General features: G+C 35.0%; 1 long non-coding RNA gene across 2 annotated transcripts in view; it reads right to left on the reverse strand.

Moving 5' to 3' along the window:
• LOC131484890 (uncharacterized) overlaps window positions 1-18,630 on the reverse strand; it is a 45,935-nt gene extending 27,305 nt beyond the window's left edge. The window contains exons 1-3 of one of the 2 annotated variants that reach the window (XR_009248490.1): window positions 18,470-18,630; window positions 15,342-15,538; window positions 9,172-9,338 (exon numbers count right to left, since the gene is read on the reverse strand). This is a non-coding gene — a long non-coding RNA (uncharacterized LOC131484890). Of the gene's footprint in view, window positions 1-9,171; window positions 9,339-15,341; window positions 15,539-18,441 lie in introns of both variants that reach the window. The other variant, XR_009248489.1, reaches the window with a different exon arrangement.
• Window positions 18,631-21,033: the final 2,403 nt, after the last annotated feature.

Here is a 21,033-nt window from a genome sequence, read left to right on the forward strand (position 1 = left end):
GCTTATAAGCAAAACTCACAAAAAATCATAAGGGGTAAAAGAAAATTAATAAAGACAAAAAATAAATCACAAGAAAATAATACTAATAAAGAATTTAAAAGACTAGAAGTCAACAGGTTACATATAATTAGTAATCACTGCATGCATCCAAAAAAAAAGAAAGTCCTAATGAGCAAACAGAATAAGATAAAGTAACATGCCATTAAATCAAATAGTAGACTTGCAAATTAGAGAAAGCTAAGACTTCACCCAGATGTTTGGATCAAATTGTTGAACCATGGATTTATTTTACCTTATGTAATGAAGGGTTTTAGTTATTAGCCTTGGACAAAGAAGAAACATATTCTGCATTCTGAGATCATAGGATGGGTTCTTTTAAGATGTCTTGTTTCATAAGCAAACATTGCCAAATATTAGCTCATAAAAAAATGGCCACTCTTCTTTGACTTATGGCATCTCTCAAAAATTTTAGTTTAACCATGATAGTTGCCTATAATGTTTTTTTATGTACAAAGAGCTAAAAATATGTTCCCTCCAACTAATGACACATGTAGATCTGAGTTAAAAAATGATTTATATTGCAAAGATTTCTTAGCTCTATTTCCAAAATAGATTTTTAAAAAAATTGTTAACGTTTATTTGTTATCTTTGAGAGAGACAGAGAGACAGAGCATGAATGGGGAGGGGCAGAGAGGGAGGGAGACACAGAATCTGAAGCAGGCTCCAGGCTCCGAGCTGTCCGCATAGAGCCCAAGGCAGGGCTTGAACCTATGGACCGTGAGATCATGACCTGAGCCGAAGTTGAATGCTTAACCAACTGAGCCACCAAGGCACCCCAAAACAGATTTTCATGTATAGAAGAAAGTGTTGTAACTAGATCTGGGTTATGAAGCACCACACTATTTCATAAATTAAATCCACCCAATCTCTGTATTTGAAGGTTTTAGGATTGCCTCGCTTTTTAGAAGACAATATAAGCATGTTTACATCACAGAAAAAATTCCAGGAAAAACAATTCTAATAATGCCTATGTTTAAAAAAATAAAAATGTTTAAGTTAACCTCAAATTAGGATCCTTACCACTTTCAAGGTTTGTGTTATACTGGATTGCAGTAAATGAAGGAAGCAACTGAGGAGTTACTTATTGATGGCTATGTATTCTGGATTCATTTCTAATTCCAGTCCCTTAAAAAGATACAATCCACACAAACATAACACTGCTCTATAGATACTCAATGGCACTTGAAATTAACATGGTTTTAACCCCAGGAATCTTGCAGGAGCAGGTTTTTTTTGGTTTAGATTCTCTAATAACTATAAATTATGTTTTTATACATACTCATAAAAAAACTTAAGAAGTTTTATACATACTCATAAAAAATGTAAGAAATAATTATTCATGTTTTCTTTTGATACTTCTAAATAAAACCAAGAATATTAAAGCTTAAGTGTCTCAAATGTGCCCTATGCCTAACCCAAAGTCAACATAACATGTTAACAGGTTAATAGTTAACTATTATAAGCTAGACTTTTAAAATACAAATGTTTTCATATATATACCAGAAACTCCTCTTCAGCAAGTGTTGAACAATATAGCATTCTGATATGGGATAAAAGGATATAACATTTGTCAGACACAATTCCTATACCCATAGTAATGTATTATGAGAATTCCTTACGAAAAGATCCCTTTCCTCAAGTGCTATGAGATTTCACAGAGAAATAAATTATATTCCATTTGTTGAAAGATTTCCTTTTATAAACAATTGGTTAATTGGCGCTTTAGGGAAAGGACAGTGGCATTTCAAGAAAGCCCCATTAGTTTGGTGCTTTGAAAGCATAATGGGACTTCAAAGGAAACAGGAAGAATAAAACCAATAAACTAGAAGTAAAATATGTTTAGGTATGATGAAAAATATCAAGTAGACAAGGGAGATGATACATAGAGTTTTTCATCTATTTATTCAGGTGTTTCTGAATATGTACCATGTTGTGCCATGTACCATATTAGCTTCCAGGCCTAGACTTCCAGGCTGACCAACTATATGTTCTCAGGGAGCTTACATGGAGTAGGGAAATAGAAAAGCAAATAAATACATAAATATATTAAATAATTACAAACTGTGATAAAGGGTGCCAAGGGAACCAACTGGCATCTAAAATAGATACTAAGAAAAGGTTGACTATCTTATTTACCTTTTCAGGAAAGATTTCTCTGATAATGAGATATTTATGATAAGAGCTGAACAAAGAGAAGGACTTATTTTAGAATGGGTAAAATGGAGCACTATGCACAGGCAAATATATGCAAATGTTTCGCCAGATCTGGGATCTGGTGAAAGAGGGGATTAGGGCAGTAGGTGAGAACAGCATGAGATGAGGCCAAAGAGGTAAGCAGGAACGAGATCACGCAGGGCTAAAAATTATGTTGAGAAATTTGATTTTTACTCCATGCACAATAGAAGCTATTAATGGATTATAAATAGAGGTTGACACTATCCAAATATGATTCCTCTGGATGCCTTGTGAAGAATGTAGAAGGTGACAAGAATGAAAACATAGAGTTAGAAGGATGTCATATTTCAAGCAAGAACAGGTGATGATCTAAAGTGAATTGATGACAGAAGATACGAATATAAATCTGCTGATGAGTTGCATTTGGGGATGAAATCGAAGAATAAAACAAATAATAAATATGGATTTCTGATGTCAGCAAGTGGGAAAGTGGTGTTATTTATTATGATAAGAAATACTTGGGGAGGAACACAGATTTCAGAGGTAAAAAAAAAATGCTCTCTTTGGAGAAGTTAGTTCTGAAATGTTGGTAAGACATTGAAATAAAAATAACAAGTAGGCAGTTAAATGTGTGCTTTCTAGAGGAATCAGGCTAGAGATATACATTTGGAACTCTTAGCATATGGATAACTTAAATGTCATGAGAATAATGGGGATAATCTGGAGAGAGTGTGTGAAGAAAATAAAAAGAGAATGTGTACACATTCAGTAGAAAAAAACAAGAATATGTGGCATCACAGGACTCAAAAAAAGAAAAGTGTTTCAATATGCATCATGAAAAAGATGTTTAAACACAACACTTATAGGAATAAATTTAATTTAATTTTACAGTCTATGAGGAGTCTTTAAATTCTTTTAAATATGAGAGTCATGCAATCTGCATTGTGGTGTGGTAAGACCAGTCTAACAATACCATCTGGGAGGATCTGGAGGGTAAGTGATCATGGACAAATTAATAGGCTAAGACCAGAGTGCACACAAGAGGAAAGGAGCACATTAGAGGAAGGGCAATGTTGGATTATACAATGCTGGTGTTAGGGAGAAAGGAAGACAGAGGAATATGCAATATACTGTAGTGAGGGGAAACAAATTTGGTTGTTATCAAAGATTTATTAAAGAAACCCTTTATGAAACATATAAAAGCAAGGAGAAATTGGATTTCTTTTTTAACAGGTTGGTAGGGACATGCCTTATGAATATCCTATTGGAGACATACGTAAAATGTTTAAAAGTAAGGGCTGGGGGGCGGTGCCTGGGTGGTTCAGTCGATTAAGACATCTGACTCTTGATTTTGGCTCAGGTCATGATTTAACAGTGGTGGAATGGAGCCCCATGCACCCCACGTTGGGCTCCATGCTGGGTGTGGAGCCTGCTTCAGATTCTCTCTCCCTCTCCCTCTACCCCTCACTTGCTCATGTGCATGTGTGTATGGTATATGCATGCACACATGCTCATGTATGAGCACACTCTCTTTCCTCTCTTAAAAAAAAAAAAAAAAAAAAAAGTAAGGGGTTGGTCTATTTCCCAGGTAGGAGGTAGGAAGCAACTGGTAGATTCCATAGTCATAAAGATAGTATTTAAAAGGATGGGTATAGATACTATCATCAGACTATGATACTATATTTAATGACAGGCATGGAAAAGTAGTCTCAGCAAGAGCCAACAAAGAAAGTGAATGATAGAACAGGCATTTCAAGAGTTATCTAGGAAAAGGCAACATTTTTACAGTTTGGAGGAAAGGCTTCACAAAGTCAAAGGTTGGAAAAGACTGCAGAATTTGAGGACACCTTTTTGTTTGGTGATAAGAGATGAGACATCTTGGGGTGCCTGGTGTTTCAGTTGGTTAAGCATCCAACACTTGATTTCGGCTCAGGTCATGATCTCATGGTTCATTACTTCAAGCCCCACATCAGGCTCTTTGCTGACAGTTCAGGGTCTGCTTAGGATTCTCTCTCTCTCCCTCTTTATGCCCCTCCCCCACTTGTGCTCTCTCTCTCTCTCTCTCTCTCTCTCTCTCTCTCTCAAAATAAGTAAGTTAAAAAAAAAAACTTTAAAAAAGAGATGAGATGTCTCTTACTTAAACTTTTGAATACTTTTCTTCTACATTTTTAGCTTAATTCTTCCCTTGCCTTTTAAAACTACTTTCTATTTCAGTATTAAAAATTTATATGGATTGTATCAAAGATTTTTTTGGGTTCAACCTTGCCAAATGAAGTAATTTAAGAAACTGCCTTTGAGTCTTAGCTTTTCTTGAGCTAGAATTGTTACAGAGCAGGTCATGGAATTCTCCATTGGGTCCCCTATACTTACTCCTTTAAAAAAATTTTTTTGAGGGGGGGCAAAGATATGGAGAAAGAGAATCTTAAACAAGATCCACACTCAGTGTGAAACTGCAATGCTGAGATCATGACCTGAGGCAAAATAAAGAGTCAGACACTCAACTCACTGAGCCATCCAGATGCCCTGTTCTCTACACTTATTCCTAAAATGGATCTTCTTTATGTATGTATATTTCTACTAAGGCTTCTGTTACATGTTGTGATCCTTATATATTTACATACATGTAGACTGTAAATTCACTGACGTAAGAGCCATTGCTAATTCTTATTGTATTCCTAGAAACAGATAAAGTGCATAGGACATCTTGGGGTGCCATAAATGTCTGTCTGCTAAATTAACAAATGAGGAAGGAATTCAACTGAAAAAAAAACTTAAAAAATGAGCATTTACAAAAGCAAAGTGGACAGTGTTGATACTTTGGGCAATATCACATTTTGCAAAGAATTTCTCATGAACAAAGTCAATTGGCTACAGGCACTGGATATGGATGTTCAATTTCGTTTTTCTTAAAGTAAAGGGCACATTTCTATCTTTCAAACAAATTGGTGCAATTACTGGAACCAGATAGAATTACACTGCTTGCTATTGTATGTGCTCAGTTTCCCAGAATATGGAATATACCTTCAGGGATTTATTAACAACTTTCTATAGTCAGACTATTTTAATGTTATGAATGCCCTGGACACTGAATCCTCAAGGTATAAAAAGAGTTTTATTTCCAGAAGTTTTGCATAGCACTCTTATAATTGTGAGAGGAATAAATGCAAAATTTAACTCCTAAATGTTCACTGGCCTTTTTTTCCTTTCTGCAAATCCTCTGAAGTATATGCTAACACATATGCTAACACTGTCAGATTTGCTTTCCGATGCTTACCCTGGCATTTGGTATAGTAAATTATAGGCCGGGGGAGGGGTAGCACCAAGGGGGAAATGGTTGAATTAGAGAAGTGGAGATATAGAAAGATTTTATATTTGTATGGGGAGAGCATAACTGGCAGGAGAGAGAAAAATAGAAAAGTAGACAGAGGGAGAAGTAGAAGGTGAATACAGATAAATTACAGATGGAGGGGGTGCCTGGGTGGCTCAGTCAGTTGGGCGTCCGACTTCAGCTCAAGTCACGATCTCGCGGTCCGTGAGTTCGAGCCCCGCATCAGGCTCTGGGCTGATGGCTCAGAGCCTGAAGCCTGCTTCCGATTCTGTGTCTCCCTCTCCCTCTGACCCTCCCCCGTTCATGCTCTGTCTCTCTCTGTCTCAAAAATAAATAAACTTAAAAAAAATTAAAAAAAAAATTACAGATGGAGCTGTAGAGTTTGGTAGGGGGATTATAAAGAGACCAAGAGACCAGATCATCTGCAAACTGTAGGAGTAACTTAGAGGAAGCAGTCAGCAATGGGAAAGGTGATTAAAAAATGTTACTGAACACAATAAATATGTTCCTCTCTTAGCAGCATTTCAGAATGTACATTTCAGCAATGTCAATTGTGTAATTGCTTATAGAATACAAAGAATAACAGTCATCCTCAACTTTTACAAAATTGAAAAAAAAAACAGTGTTATGAAATACACTTTTACTGATCTCCCTCCCTCCATTCCTCCCTCCTTCCTTTCCTCCCTTTCCTCCTTCCTTCCTACTTTCCTTCCTTCTATGTTTCTCCATTAAGTGAGCGAATACACATGAAGTCATTTAAACAGGACCTGCAACATAATAAGCATTCAATAAATGGTATACATTATCACGTGTTTAAAATACAATGTAATTAAGATTTCAAGATCCTGATTAAATTAGAATAAAGGAAACATAACAGTTTTGCCTTTAGAAATCTTTGATGATGGTAAATATCATGCTAAATCTTAAACCTAAACCCATCACATCTATTAAATAATTTACTTTTCAACCTATACACTTGATAAAATATGGAAATCTGGATACTTAGAGATGGAATGTGTGTATGTATTAATTAGAATAACAGTATTTTCTTTAACTTTATCAAACTATTCAAAACAAAAGCTGATGGATTAAAAAATGGGCAATATCTATGACAAATTAAATATAAATTTTCAAATTGGAACTTTTGGAATAGCTAATATTAACCACTAATAACACAGCTAGCCTCTCTTTTCCATCTATTCTCTTTTCTATATTAATATGATTCATCATTTTAGGAATAGCTTAAGTTGAACATTCTTTATGAATTCTCCTCCTATAATGAGTTTCTCTGCTGAAAGCTTATAACCTTTCTAGACTATCTTTGACTCTTGTAATTAAACAAATACTGCCTTAATTTTTTTCATGTGTATATGTGTTTGTTCTTATCTTGTAAACAAAATTATGAATGTCTTCAATGAAGCTTTTTACATTTATTTTTATTTTTTTATTATTTATTTATTTATTTATTTATTTATTTATTTATTTATTTTTGCACACAGAAAATAACCAAGTGTCTGGCATATGGTAGGCATTTACTGAAAATTTTTGAACTCATCTAAAACTTACTCTAATCTCTCAACTTCCATCTTTAATTAGTTAAAAATGTCTGGTCACTTTTACTTCTCCAATATCTGTCAAAGCACTCTCTTCATCTTCATTGCTGTTGTCATTGTGTTATATTTTTATACCATCATTTCTCACAAGGGCTATTTCTAGACATCTAATTGGATTCTCTATCTCTTTCCAGTCTGTCATCCAGTCCACAGCCAGCGGTAGCATCTTAAACTGTAAATCTCATATTTATCATCTCTGGGATTAGTAAAAGAGGCTACTGTTAAGAAGATCTGAAATCACAGCAATTTGGATAAGATAAAAATTCACTGTTCTCTCAAGAAACAGGGTAGTACAGAGTAATCTAGCCAGTCAGGACCTTTCTATGTGATGTTCACCATCCATTAGAAGGTCATTTCATTCACACCACTGTGTATATTTCTGATTTCAGGAAGGGAGAAAAAGAGAATAAGAGTAAGCAGCTTCCTTTTCAGACATGACCTATAGTGGGTACACATACCTTCCCTTCACCTGCCATTGACCAGAATGTACTCACATGGCCACACCTGAATGCAATCTCTAGTTGACGAGTATTTTATTTCAAAAGGAAAATTCTCCCTCAGCCAATTCCTATAAACATAAAAGCACCTTTCTTCTCATATATTAAGCATATCCTCAACAAACACACACACATACACATACACACACATTCCAGGAAGACATCCCAACATCCTATCCATGTTTGCCATTCAGCTCAAGGTCCATCCACGATCTCTAGATGAGGAATAGTCCACTCCATCAGGCCTAGATGTGGCTCCTTAAAATTATGGCATCCTTTACTTCAACAAATGGGTTTATCTACTTCCTATTATGCCTAATTTACAATGGTGGAGTATGAGCAGAGTAATTGCATTAAATCCTTTACTCAGAAAACTGAAAGAATGAGGAACACATAACAGTCACTGTTCTCTAGTAGTTATCAAATTCTGCTTGGCAGACATTGTGAGGAATCATTCTCTGGCAGCTCCTAAGACCATCTGCAACCTGAGTTGTTGCTGCTTGGACAGTGAGTTGTCACTCCATCTCTATAGTTGCCATTGGAGAATATGCCCTGCCCAGGCCTGCCCAACTCTGTCCTGGTACAGATTTGGTGTCCCCAACTTTTTTTGGGTGGGAGGGGTTGAAAAGACATAGACTTTTTCAGGCCAGAATTATAGTTTCTTTGGCAACATACTTCCATCTTTTAGGCTTCTAAATGTATGCTTCCAGTTAGTTCTATATGCAAGTGCCCTTAGCCAAATACTTCATCTACACATATTTCCTAAGCCTTATACCTCTGTGTTCAGAACATCCCACTTTCTTTCAGGCTATTTAGGATTCCCTTGATGCCCCTTGAAACAAGATGCTCTGTAAAACTGGAACTTCCTGAATCTTATATTTACTACAGAGTTAATTCCTATTGCGTAGCAAGGGACATTTAAATAGAAGATGTGAGACAAGCTTGAGGTCACATTGATAAACCCCAGTGTTTGCAGTTGAAAAGTAGTTGATCATCCCAATACCGTAAAACCTCTAATGATTAAACTCCCAGTCACTTTACAGTGCAGGCCATGGCAGAATCTTCCATTGAAGAACTATATCCATTGCCATTTCTGCTTTAGTCTGATTATTTTATGATGATATCTTGCTAATCATTATAAGACTAAAACAAAACAAAACAAACAAAAAAACCCAAGAATATTTTAACATTTTCTAACCACTTCCAGAGCTGTAGATTATATAGAAATATGATCTGCTTTCCAAATTGTTATAGAATGCTTTAGTGTTTTTCACTACTAACCAGAATTAAAACCTTCTAGACTGTGGCATCTATATCCTTGCTGTTCAGCTTAAGATTATTAAACTGATGCCATATACTTTAGGATTTTATTATAAAATCACCTAATTACCAGGTACCATTTTTCTTCCTATTGCACAGGATGGAAACTAAATTTCTACAACTAATAGACTACCAAATACAGTAATTTAAAGAAAAAATATATTAAGATCTTTCTCACCATAACAGTTCAGGGGTTGGTGAATGGTCCAGAAAGAATTAGGCTACTTCTCCAAAAATTTTCCACAGATGCAGAGTCCCTCTGTCTTCTTGCTCTACTTTTCTCTCATGTGTAGCCCTCATACACGATTATAGCTGGCTGATCATGACCAGAGTAACATTCAGGTCCTCAGGAAGGAAGAAAGGGAGTAGAGGTTAACAACTGGTTTTTTTAGGCCATGATTTAGAACTTGCACACGTCACTTTTTGCTCATATTCCATTGTCAAGAATTTAATTTTACAGGTATATCTGTGTGAAGGAAGAAGGAAATATTGTCCTCTATAGTCTTTTCAGCTGTTAGCCCAGATAAAAGGACAGGGAAATTCTATTAATAAAGGAAATAAGGGGAAAACAGATAGTTGAGAGACAATTAGAGCATAGACTCAAATCCTAACCCTTTCCATTGCATTTGCTCCTGACAAGACGAAAGGATAAGATACAAACTCCTTAGCATGGTATAACAACATCTTCATGGACATTCTTTTCAAATAATGAAGCTGGGAGGGTGAGTTTGTCATATATTTGATATAATAAAATCATTATTACCATTACCATACATTATGAATTGTCATTAATTTGTCTGTTTCTTCTGCTATAATAATAACTCAGTAACAACAACTTGCAGTTCTCTAAAGTCCACATACAATCCTAAAATATAAAGTGTCTTAACTGATAATAATTGCTAATTAAATGGAAATTACTCTAGCTGAGTTTATGGAAGTATGCTGGAGAAAAAAAAATAGCAAAAACCATTGTCCTAGGTAGGGTAGCTTCTATGAAATCTATTTATCTGAGTTATTTATTAAAGCAATTGCCATTCAGAACTATCTTTTGTCTCTGTCACACACTTGAATAAAGCAGCCATCATTCTAAAGTAATGTTGAGATACAAGAAGCCACTTATTATAGTATTAAATACTTTACTCAGTGAGCAAAGAGTAATGGGTTGGAGGGTTCAATCAGGACAGAGTACATAGGTTCAACTTGTTCTTTGACAATACAAATTGATGCAATGGAGGAAGTCCAAAATTCCTTTGGGTGAATTTGCCTTAACCTATTAGACTTTGTTACATTCCAATTTCAAACACGGAATCATCCTGAAATGTATGTGGTATAATTCTATCATAGGATGGTTATTTTCTGTGAAAGAAGGGATCCTTGTGCCTTACTACAAATGCACAAATGCCCTTCAAGGAGCTGAAGAGGATGAAGAGGTAAATTTTATATAATTTGCCTTGGTTTAGAACACATAACTGGTTTTCCTAATTTAAAGTGTTGTTTACATCTTTAAATTCTCTCCATTGTACTCTGCTCTGGATTAACAGAAATATCCCAGAATTTTAACCAAGATAAGTTATGTAAAAATGAGACTTCTGAATATAAGCCTGTCTTAAGTCATTAGAATTAGTGTGAAAGCTTCAGATTTTTATGTACTATTAACAGATGAAAATTCAAGATTTAGTTTGGCTATGTTTAAAATCCATTCAATACGTGTTTTCAAATTTGAATCAGATTTAAATCTTCCAGAATTCAAGGGTATCTCTGTATCAAAAGTACATTATTCGATTCAAAGGAGATTTTATTAGTAAGTTAAAGAAGGCTTATAAACTTTACCAGCCAATAACTACATCACACTTAAAAGCATTCTGGCAAATTTAATTTTTATTATTTGTTAATATGCTGTTTTTTCAAGGCATGGAGTACTTGGGACTCCAATTACATGCATAGATTTGTGGTTTTCTTAGAAGACATTCTATCATTCAATCACTTCTGCCTCCTTTGAAAACACAATGGAAAATAACAAGGATATTTTGTTTATAATTAATTTTTATATTTTACTTTATATTTGTTAATACTTGCACATATTATAAGCACAAATTTATAACAGAACACAGCATTAGCCCAGCTATCCATTTCTCTTGTTCCATATACACACAAAAATTAGTTTTGTCCTGTAAGCCTACTGTTTTCAACTCTTATAAAAACTATTTGGAGAGGGGCTGGCTTTTATTTCCCTATTTATTAATATTTTCAATGTGCTGATAAACATTCATAATATTTTATATTATCTGTTGATTTATTATTATAGTTTTACACTCTTTTGTGTTATTTTGGAACTCCCTTGCATTTCTATTTACTGGTTTGTCTCCATGCTTTGGTCAAGCACATCTTCTAATAGCTTCCCAAGAAAGGGAGAGTGAGGAATAAAATTTTGATGTTTTGTTGTCTGAAATTACTTTTATTTTACTCTTTTCCTTGGCTTATGATTTTTGTAATTTGAATGTTTTAAGATAGAAATGATTTCATCTTAGACTTTTGAAGCCAGTGCTCCAAACTTGATTCCCAATGTTTTTGAGTAATTTAATGCTATGCTTGAATATTTACCATGACCTTATTTTTACCCTGCAAAATTCTAGAATTGACTATCGAATGTTGGTGATCTAAAATTTCAAAATTATGTTAATGATGCATCTACTTTTCAGTCCATTGTATTTGGACTCGGTAGGCCATTTCCATCCAGAATTTTATACTCTTGAGTTCTAATAAAGGTCCTCATACTATTTCACTAGAAATCTCCTCCCTTCTGGGCTCTTTGGAACTCATTAATCAGATGTAGCAATTTTTTCTTCAATCTTCTAACTTTCCCTCCTTAATTTCTCAACTTTTTCTTTTCTTTTATCCTTTGAAAGATCAACTTTAACTTCCAATCTCTCTAATGAATTTTTGTAAAATTGCAGCTTCCATAATTATAATTACCAATTGAAATTTCTTATTTTATTTCTTTTAATAGCATATCCTTGTTTCACATTGCAGTGTCTTATCTCTCTGATAGGTGATCAAATTTTCTTTGAAATTTATCTCTGCTGAATGCCTCTCATGGCTTCTTTTGCTTTATTCCCCCTTTATTTTAGAAGGTTGTTTAAAGAAAGTCATATGTAAGATTAAATACCTGAAAAACTGCCTGCAAATATTCCCCATGGGTGGACCAAGTTTGTCAAGTGGTGAAATCATTTGTACTGTCTGTTTTTACCTTGGGGCTCACTCCCCACACTGTAGTTTCTGCAAGACAATCTTTTAAAGCCATTCTCTTTCCCCAGAGAGGGATCCTCTGCTCTGTTGTGACAAGGTTGAGGGAGTGTGGAGAAAAGCAAGAAAATAAGGAGAGCAGAAAAGAACCCTACATGCATTTTGGGTACTTGTGAGAGTTGCGGCCACATAATTCATTGTGATTTCAGTTCTTCTATCTTGTCCTATTATTTACCTCTGCTCTGAAACTTTTCGGGTTCAGGTTCTTAAACCCATTGCCTACGACTGGTGGCAGATGAAGGGCGAGTATCCAGGTCACATTAAGGGTCATTGGGGACCTGGCCCCCAATCCACTCCATTAAAAAGCATTCAAACAATCCTCCTCTTTTCAGCATCTCCCTCCACCTCCCCCTTGTCTTTCACCAAAGTTGTCCCTTCCAATTTCTAAGATTTTAATTTCTACAATGTGAAACAATTTGTTTCTCATCTGTGTTATCCTCTGCAGGCCTCACTAATCTGCTTTTGCACTTCACATAGGTCTAAATTACCAATATCTCCTAGCTTCATCAGATTTGAGCATTATGCTGTAATTATGTCTCTGCTTATTTTATTACTTGTGAATGATTTTTGAGCCTAGGAATGATGTTCAATATAAACAAGGACAGTTGAGTCATTTGTAAGAAGTGTAATCAATAAAGTGATACTTATTTGCTCTTAGATTGTCTTGTAGAACTAAAAATTAAAAATCACATTCCCATTCAAGGGTTTTCCTCTCCCTGTAAAATAAGCAAACCAAAATTATGTGAGTTTACTCATCCACTCTATGACAATTTTTTTTTTTTTTTTTTTTTTTTTTTTTTTTTTTTACTATTGTGCTAGGCATTGTGCTGTTAACTGGGGATTCAAGGGTGAACAAGGTGTTCTACCATCTGGTGTGGGGTACAGACAATTAAACAGGCAATGACACACTAGTGTGGACATAGAACAGTGTTTTATGGGAGCTCATAAGAACAACATCTGTCTCAGAATTATGGGGTCAAGCAAGGGTTAGCACCTAGTGTAGAAAATTATGTCTAAGCTGACATTTGAGTGATGAGTACAAGTTAGCCAGGTTAATTTTGGAGGGAAAGAATGTCATAGCAGAAGTATGGGAAAACCTGAAGGAGAGAGATAACAGAGCACATGTAAAGAAATGAAGGAATTTTTTAAGGCTTGTGGGAACTGGCACTCAGAGATGAGGTCAGGAGAGAAGCTTGAAGAGGTGAGCTGAGGTCAGACTCTCAGTACCTTAAAAGTAAAGTGAATTTGTTTGAACAGTTACTAAGGGAAATGGGGCATTCCTCTGAGGTGAAGTAAACGATGCTGAATAGAAGAAAGTGTTAATGAAGGTAAAAGATGTTGGGATGCCCAGGTGGCTCAGTCAGTTAAGCATCTGACTCCTGATTGCAGTTCAGGTCATGATCTCATGTTTGTGAGTTCAAGCCCTACGTTGGGTTCTATGCTGAAAGTGCAGAGCCTGCTTGGGATTCTCTCTCTCTCTCCCTCTCTCTGCCCCTCCCATACCTGTGCTGTCTCTCTCTCTCTCTCTCTCTCTCTCTCTCTCTCTCTCTCTCAAGATAAATAAACTTTAATAATGGTAAAAGATGTTTGCACATAACTGATGTAATCCAACTTAGACACATTGGATACCTCAAATAGAATTATAACAAAGATTACAGAATTATACAGAGCAACACCATCATTTTCATAATGCACAATTAGATAATTAATTAAAATAATAATTATTTCCTCAATTTTACTCATCTTTGTGTTTAAAATTCAATTCTTTTTTTTTTCAAACTGTCAGCAGCAATTTAAAAATAAGTTTGCTTAGCTAATAGAATTTTCAAGGATCCATGGCTTAATCTATTAATTCTCTTGATCTATTAGAAGACCAATCCTAAATGGATGATACTGATGGGACCTCTGGAACTCACTTCCTGGTGGGTACAATTTTCTAAGTATGTGTGTAGGAGATTATGCTTCATTGACTATAGATCTTCTATGGAACAAGCAGTTAATGAACTATACTGTCAATGAGTTGTGAAACTCAAAATCAGTAGACTTTAATGATTCTAGTTAATCAAAAATTACCTAATTCCATAACCTGTACCACTTAAAACACCAAACATCATCTTGGTAAGTAAAATGTGAGTTAGGTTGAATATAATAAATAGATTTAGTTAATATCTCATTATTATGGAAATGAACAAATTAATCCAGAAATTCTTATTTTTACTAGGTTCCAAATCTCTGTTTAAGCATCATTTCTTCCCATTAAGTCATCCCCATGATGAGGACTTACAGAGCAGTAAGTAAACATGTAGAAAAAAATACTTGCTTTTATTTACCATCTACTATATGCTCACACACAGTCAATCGGTTTTGAGAGAGAAATTTAATTCATATTTTTGTTACCAAGTTCCCAGTGGGGGGAAAAAATGAGACTATGCTAGTAGTCTATATATCATACCAGTAAGAGAATTAATAATTACCCAAAAGAGTAATTACCCTATTATTACACAATCAGCAAGCAACAAAACCAGGGTTTGTGGAGTCATATCTGCCTCCATTATCATGCTCTTTCTACCTTCCCCTTTGCTCAAATTCTTTAACATGATACCTTCATAGAGCATAAGTTGAAAGAACAGTATTAATGGCTTTTTTGTTTTGATTTTTGATTAACTTCCTTATTTTTGTGTGCTTTTACTTCAGTATCATTTGAATATTCCCTAGTTATTCCTTTATCAAGATTATTTATTGAATAAATTAATATAATACATTGCCCCTGCCTTAAGAAAATTTTAAATCTAACTTGAAAAGTTAATTAACATTGTGAGAGGAGAGTAAAGTGCCAGCACAGGAGAGCATATGATCAACAGCTAATGACACTGTACACATAGGAATGCTTTTGGAGTTTAGGAAAGGACAAGATAATTGTGCCTAATCAGGCATAAGAAAATAACTTTTAAAAAGTAGAAACTTTATAAAAATAAATATTCCCCAACCCCTTCTAGGAACACTCTTGTAGAATTGGTCTGCTTAATGATTCCAAAATGCTTTTACCTTTCATCATTGATCTCCCTCTGGAATTTAACTCGTATTGTATGTGTTACAGGTTGGATTCTGACACTGTGTGTTGAAATAAGTAGTTAATCTCATGTAATCTGCAATATGCTTCCACAAATTCACTGCCATCTTCAGTACAAGTATGCAGAATCACATGCTCCAATAAAACACAAACCTCTTCACTTTATCAGACACTGTGGAAGAGAGGAGTACAACAAAACAGAACACAGTAAGATGGTACACACCTTAATGAGAAACATGATAAAGCAAATATTGTACATGGAAGTCTAACTTTGTCAACATTTGCATTTATTTCATACAGATTTTATAACACCATCACAAACTTCTTATCTTTCCCATTTCCTTTGGTTATCTGTAACTTGCATAGTTAATTTGATATAAAGAATTATATGTGTCAAATCATATTTATCACACACACACAAACAAATTTTATAGCAATTCAGATTTTCATGAAATGAACCAAAATGAGGATAAGAGATAAAACTACTTTTAGTCAGATAATGGAAGAAGGGTAACTGATATGGGTGCTGGGTGAGAATCCTTCTAACCTTTCCTTTTTACTTGACAGAGTTTATGGCTTACTTTCCTCCTATAAAACAACAGTATCTCAGAAAAGAGAAGTGCTAAATGGAAAGCAAAGATTAAGGGATGCAGCTGACAACATTGGGTAGGTTTCTGAAACCTTGAAGTTGCAAGAATTGGCCAAATAAATGAATATCACCAATACAAAGTGTGACTAAGTTTTTGGAGATGGACTTCATGGGTTCCTCAGGCAATGGCAGACATCAAGAGACTTTGGTGGAGCCTGGGTGCAAGTGGGGGACCTGAGGATCACTAAGAAAATGTTTCCTCCTTGTTGGGATATTTAAAAGAGGGGCTAAGAAGGTTGTGAGATTACATTGGAATGCGGCTGGCGTTACTCATTCATGAAATCATAATGATCATACTTTTCATTTTAATGTTTATTCCATGCATAGTGGGATACTAGATTGTTACATTCACTACCTAATTTAATACAATCTTCAAAACACTCTTATGATTAGGCATTTGACAACATTTTAGAAACAGGGAACCCTATCTCGGAGGAAGGAAATAATTTTTCAAACTTAACCTAGAAAGTAACTAATAGAATTGGCATTCGAACCCAGCTCTGTCTTATTCCAAACCATGTATTTGCCTTTCTACATTATGATGCTAAATCATCACTGAAATGTTGGCCTAGGCATTCTTTCCTAATCAATAGAAAGTCTTCATATAATACTAAGATATATAGGGTGCCTGGCTCACTCAGTCGATGAAGCCTATGACTCTTGATCTCGAGGTCATGAGGTCGAGCCCTACATTGGGTGTAGAGATTACTTAAAAAATAAAATCTTTGAAAAAGTGACATTAAGACATAAAAACATATTTGATACATATATAATACTGATTTCCTATTTGATTCAATTAATGATTTTTATTAGTTATAATTTTGGATTTTCCTTATTGAAAATACATACTAGTGCTTATTTTTATTCCTGATATAAACACCAAATGGAACACAGTAGAAATGCTACAAACCTGAGAAATTTTCATTATCCTATTAAGCTTATATTTCTAATAATTTAATAGTGCATATTTTTAGGGAGACAGATTTCACTTAGTAAAACTCTCATTTTAGTGACAAAATTGATATCATGGGTTCAAAGTTCTATATTAGAGTGAACTCACAAACTCTTTTTGATCAAAAATTAAGTGAATGTCTAATGTCAAAATTTTGTTATCTATTTATTTACATTCCCATTTTGTTTTTTGCAGACATATGCTGACAGTTTAGCATAAGCTGAGCTACCTCAGGCATGAGTATTATTTGTTTCCTTTAATTTGAATTTGTGCCAGAGCCTTGGGTGAAGCCACCCATTACTTTGTTAAACGTCTTCAGTTCTTGGTCTCCTCAAACACCTTCAGTCAGCAAAAGGATTACTTATAATTCAGTGTAAATTGTTAATTATCCTCATTTAGCATACCCTGCAATTTTGCTAAGAACTCCATCTGATATCAGAGACTTTACTGGATTGTTAAACATTTACCTGCCAGAATTTAGAAATTACTGCCTGGGATTAAGGAACAACTAGTGAAAATTATTCTCAAAACTACCATAAGAAACAAGGTGGAAATTTATTTTAATGTGTTCAAGAGTTTAGCACCTTTATTTGCCCACTTTCTGGCCCTTCATTGAAATAATGGGGGTTTATTTTTTCACTCTTCTGTTTCAGTGAATTCTCTTTTAAACTCTATGTCAATTTATTGCTTCCCCTATCTATATTTGCATGTCTCACCTGACATCTTCTTTACTTTTTTGTTATATCTTTACCCTTTATTTCCCCTTCTTTCGCAAAATCTCTTTTCTCTTTCCTATTACCTATGACAAATTCATTTTTAACTTGCTACAGAATCTTCCCTACAATCTCACAAAACACTCACTTTAATATTAATTCCCTTCTCTTTTCACAAAATATGTAGATTATTTAGAGGTCTAAACTGCTCTTGTCATTATTTTTCTGGCAAGGACAGATTCTGATACTTCAGACTCTGCTGACAACTTTCAGTGCCTAATCCTAATGAAACTCCTCCACCTCTTATTGTTTGGCTTTTTTCCATATTTATTTTGAGGACTCCAACAAAGCAGAAAAAATACTTAAATAGCCTGCTTCCCTCCAGAGTCTTCAGGACTATTCCATTTTTCATAGATACATTAATCTTAATTCTTTCAAATCCATCAGAAAGCTCATGATTTCAAATCATGATTTTAAAGTCCAAATCTAATTTAATCAGGGAAATCTGATGAAGTCTTTCCCAAATGTATTCTTAAAGAAATTATTCCAAAGCTCTCCCATCCAATAAGGTCTTATTAATTTTGAAAGAAACAAACTTGATTTCACCCCTCAATATATTTCAGGACTTCATCACAGATCAATTTAGATTAATTATATTCTACAAGATATTACAATTAATAATGAATTCTGTATTGCACGCTTTCTTTAGGCTGTTCACAATCATGATTATGAAGATAAGAATTTAAAATTTGACAGCATACCCTACAGAGCCTATATCCAGAGAATTACCATCTATTTTCTCTTCTTTAGAGCGAAGATTCTAGATTTTTTTTTTCCTTTTCTATCAAGCTGTTTATTTTCCGTCGACCTTATGTCCACTTTGCGTTTAGAGTCTGTGGAAGAAGAGCTTCAGACCGGTCAGCAGTTCGCCCCCAACTCCGGCCTGGTAGTGGAAGGGCCTGGTAGTGGAAGCTACAGACCAGGCCTCAGCATGGAACTGCCGGCTGGCTGCGGGCACCACGTGCACCTTCAGACCCCACCGCCACCTCCCGCTGAGTCATAGCGATCGCTGCAGCTGGGGTTGTGCATTCAGCCTGAAATTCCCCGTTGCTCACACCCTCTCCAGCAACGACCTGCTCTTCCTTGTCAGGCTCTTCAGGATTTCTTTGGAGGTAAAGATCACGCGAGACTTCCCGTAAGCTTTCACGGGAGCCAGGACCGCACATGCGCAGAACTTCCTGGCCGCCACGGCCTCCTCAGGCTCGCACGGTGAGCTCCCTGTGTTTGCTCTGGATGGCTGGGTCCACACGGGTGGGGGAGAGTATGTTATACGGAGCGATGGTAGGCCCAAGATGCCTCTGGAGAGGCTGATTGGTCACTGCTGGGAGCAGTAAACACCAGAAGCCTCGGCCCTTTTGTAGATGTACTGATGTGTTTGGAAGTCAGGGTTGGTGCCATCTAAGAGGGTTCCAGCTGCAAGAAATTTCAGGACTTCCTCCTCCTTCATCTGTAGGACATCAAGGGCTCTGGACATTGTCAAAGTTTCCCTGAAAGCTATGAGGGAAACTCAGAACAAGAGGGTGTGGACCCCTCTCTCGGTAATAGGAAAAAAGCCAGTATCTCTTAATTAAATTTCAAAAAGAACATATTAGGTATCATAAAAAATATATAATTCTTGCTTATTTTAAAATAACATGTAGAACTGGAAATTTGGCAATGGAAAGGGCATTAAATATGATTTTATATGATTCTTTATACATAATGAAACTAAGGCACAGAGACTAAGTGATGAAAGCATAGATCTTTTTGTTTGCTCCAAAAATCTAGGTTACAGTTTACATACAAAATTTAATACAATGATATTTCTTTTTGTACTTTAGTCTATTTAAAACTAAAATTAAGTGTTTTCATAATTGTAAAGTATGAAGTGACTCATTAGATATCACCATATATGGGGAGCATTGCAGTAATTTCTTAACAAAGAATGGTAAAGTATTAGCATGATTATAGATTAATGCCTTTCAGATATTGGTTTTTTAAATGATTGCCCCATGTGCTTTAAGTTATAAATAACATTGTATTCCCTAGATAATTCCTTACTTCTAAAGCATACCCTTGAATGATAGTTACCTTCTCTTCCATATTCTTTTTTCCTATTTTCCTCTTTTAAATTATTTAACGGCTGATATTCATTTATTGACATATAAATACAGTCAGTAAATACTTGTCATTTACCCTTTGAAGATACTCTGAGAGTCTCTTGAGTATGCTAGCCCATATAAATGCTAGCACAAATAAACTAATGGGTGTGCTGTTATAGATACTCTTTATGAAGGATACTGAAAAAAACAGCGGAGGAAAAATAAACTAAAATACAGTGCAGACTGAGAAATATCTGTACTTACATTTGTGTTGATATGCACATTTATGTGTATTTATTTGCTTTTGTTAGTGGGAGAAAAAGTGAGTTATAAATGCCTCTTGTTTCATTATGGGATACACAGGCCTGGACCTTTAAGTTCTCTACAAGTATTTATATGTGTAAGGAAAAATGGGAAATTCTGATACTTACTGATTTTTTTTAATGTTTATTTTTGAGAGAGACCACAAGCAGAGGAGGGGCAGAGAGAGAGGGAGACACAGAATGGGAAACAGTCTTCAGACTCTGAGCTGTCACCAACTGAGCAACCCAGGTGCCCCAATACTTACTGACTTTTGCTTTAACTTAGATGTATATCTGTAGATATTTAATTACTACCATATTTATCAATAAACCTAAATAATGTAGTGTATTTTTTTCACTTCCATGTGAAAAAAATTAAAATGACATCATAAAATTATCACAAAACGTTATGCAATTAAAAAATAATTTGATTTTAATAATAATGGTATTAGTAACACTCGCTGGGTTTTATGGTATGTCAGGGAGTGCAGTACTCATTCTCAAAATAACATTGTTATTTATGCACTGTTACCAACTCCATTTTATTGATGAGCAAACTGAGGCTAGGGGTGGAGTTGAGATTATAATCCAGGCAGTCTGGCTCTGGGTCCATGATCTGGCCTCTGTGAAATGGGAATTAATATAAATATTATTTTGCTCTTTTTACTGTTACAAAAGTCATGGTTTCTTCAGTTAAGATGTATTATTTTGAAATTGAATGGAAAAGATCAACATTGATACGAACAAAATTTTTTCCAAAGAATAAAAAGAAACTTTGTTCAATTGTTTACAGAAAGCCAGATATTTAGATTCAAACTGAACATGTGTATTAAACAGATGGCACTGTAAAACTATTCTTATTTCTCTTTGCTGAACTGCCCTGGGTTTGAAGAAATAATAGATTTTTAAA

Source organism: Neofelis nebulosa, chromosome 1 (assembly GCF_028018385.1).
Source record: "Neofelis nebulosa isolate mNeoNeb1 chromosome 1, mNeoNeb1.pri, whole genome shotgun sequence".
Lineage (NCBI taxonomy): Eukaryota > Metazoa > Chordata > Mammalia > Carnivora > Felidae > Neofelis > Neofelis nebulosa.